The sequence below is a fragment of the Crocuta crocuta genome, unplaced genomic scaffold (genome assembly GCF_008692635.1).
Source record: "Crocuta crocuta isolate KB4526 unplaced genomic scaffold, BGI_CrCroc_1.0 scaffold234, whole genome shotgun sequence".
Classification (NCBI taxonomy): domain Eukaryota; kingdom Metazoa; phylum Chordata; class Mammalia; order Carnivora; family Hyaenidae; genus Crocuta; species Crocuta crocuta.
Genome location: NW_027529647.1, coordinates 3741834 through 3743365, shown reverse-complemented (window position 1 = coordinate 3743365; position 1532 = coordinate 3741834). Strand labels below are relative to the sequence as shown.

Here is a 1532-nt window from a genome sequence, read left to right as displayed (position 1 = left end):
AGCCCAGCGTCTGGCTATTCACAGAGAGAGGCTGCTCCTGCACGGTGCGGAGGCCACGCGGAGCCACCTCGTCACCGCCCGCTGTGGGGCTCCCTCTCCCAGCGCCCTGGACCCGCCGCGGATGACAGCCAGGGTGGCTCCTGAGTCCATGCCGCTGGCTTTGAGCAGGAGCGGGNGGTGACAGGCGCTGGCCTTTCCCAGGCCCCTGTCCTCCAGCCAAGGAGCACGAGCAACACCCGACACTCATGGAATCAATCACACCTTTTAGCGCTCCTGGTACGTTTCTGTCCAGCTGCTGCAAACGGTCCATCGAAGTGCCGTGAAAGGGGCCCGAGTGCCGTCAGGCTCCGCGGGAGCCCCGCTGCCGCCTGGCGCCCCTCCCCCGCCGCCCCCTCCTGACGAGCCTGTGGCACCGGGCGAGTCCCCGCTGAGGGGCTCAAACACCGAACACCTTGGATTTTCAAAGGTGGCTGAGGAAAAAATCCAAAGCGAAGTCCTAGACAGACACGGAACCCCAGGCTGCCAATCAGCCAGTGACCTCAGTGCTTCAGGAAAGGGGGTACGCACGTCCCGCATGGAGGAGTCTGGAGGGAGCACGTCTGTAGTGGCATCCGGCCGCACGCTCACCCCACACACGGCCTGGGCTCGGAGCCACGNCCGGCCCCCACCCCCCAGGCCCAGAGGCAGCAGTGACCGGACTGCAGACACCTGGGGATGAGGCTGCTTCAGTGCCCAGGAGGGCGAGTGAGGCGTGTGCCCGTGGCCGCCGACCTTCCATCAGGAGCTGGCACCGCTCAGGTTCCGAGGCGACGGGGCGAGAAGATGGCCCTCGTCGGCCAGACAGGTAATGGGGAGGGAGGGCGGGCATCGAGTTAACGCCGGCCGCGGAACTCTACGGGCCTCACCCACGAAACACTCACTAACTGCACGGTGAAAGAACGCAGGCCCACGGAGATCTGGCAGGGCCGGCCCGAGTCAGGGACGGGACACGCGGACGCTGTCCCAGGCTGGCAGTGACAAGGGGCTCCTGCCAGGGACGCAGGGCATGCTAGGCAGCCGGTGCCAGGTGGTGGGGGACAGGAGACGGCGGGCAGTCCAGACCGAAAGGGCCGCGGGAGGCGCCACTGCCTTGTGGGGCTGAGCGCCCTTTGCGAGCTCGTGCCCGCCCGCACCTGCCGAACCTTCGGGCAGATGGGCACCTAGCAGAGCTGGGGGCCAGGTTTCCCCTGACATAAAGGAAGTTAGTGTCCGGCATAAACATCAAGGTCTTATTACTGGAGAGCGAGAGGCGGACGAGAGAGCAAACACGATTTCGCCAAATTCTGTGCTTAGCCAGGGGCCAGGTCACTCCTGACTTTAAGGTCCAGGTGATGCTTCTGAGACACCCAAAGGTGATGGGAGGTGGCGCAGAGGCAGACACGGACCTGCAAGGGCCCCGTGGGCGGCGGCGGCAGCGGGGGCGCCTGGTCCCGAGGGCCGAGGAGCGGGTGGGAGCCGGGAGCACACCAGGCATGGAGCGGCCGCGTGGGGTG

The 1532-nt window shown here is 66.4% G+C and overlaps 1 protein-coding gene across 1 annotated transcript in view; it reads right to left on the bottom strand.

Annotated features, from left to right (window-relative positions):
* LMF1 (lipase maturation factor 1) overlaps window positions 1-1532 on the bottom strand; it is a 66237-nt gene that overhangs the window by 32338 nt on the left and 32367 nt on the right. The window lies entirely within an intron of this gene.